Source organism: Penaeus monodon, chromosome 27 (assembly GCF_015228065.2).
Source record: "Penaeus monodon isolate SGIC_2016 chromosome 27, NSTDA_Pmon_1, whole genome shotgun sequence".
Classification (NCBI taxonomy): Eukaryota; Metazoa; Arthropoda; class Malacostraca; order Decapoda; family Penaeidae; genus Penaeus; species Penaeus monodon.
Genome location: NC_051412.1, coordinates 30,860,363 through 30,860,737, shown reverse-complemented (window position 1 = coordinate 30,860,737; position 375 = coordinate 30,860,363).

Genomic DNA, 375 nt, shown 5'->3' with positions numbered 1-375 from the left:
GGGGGGAGGATGAGTATGTGTATAGAAACGTCTGTGTGTATCTGTGTGCTTGGGAAATTGTGCACATGCATGTCTGTGAATACCTATACCTGGCCCTTAAGATGATCTACATATGAAAGATAAAAATCCGTGAATGTGGCCCGAGGCCGCCCGTATAACTCATCGCAGCAAATCAAATGCACTCTCCTCTTCTTCTCCCTTTGCCGCTCTTGAAAACGCCGAGAGCGCCGCCGGAGATCAAGAGGAGACGACCTCTCGAGGGCCGGCCGAAGCACTCCTTCATTTCCGCTTTAAGGGCGCTCCTCCGCCACTAGGAAGCGAGCGACTGCCCGTTCTTTTGTCGCGTGTCGCCGCTTGAACGACATCCGCTCTGCG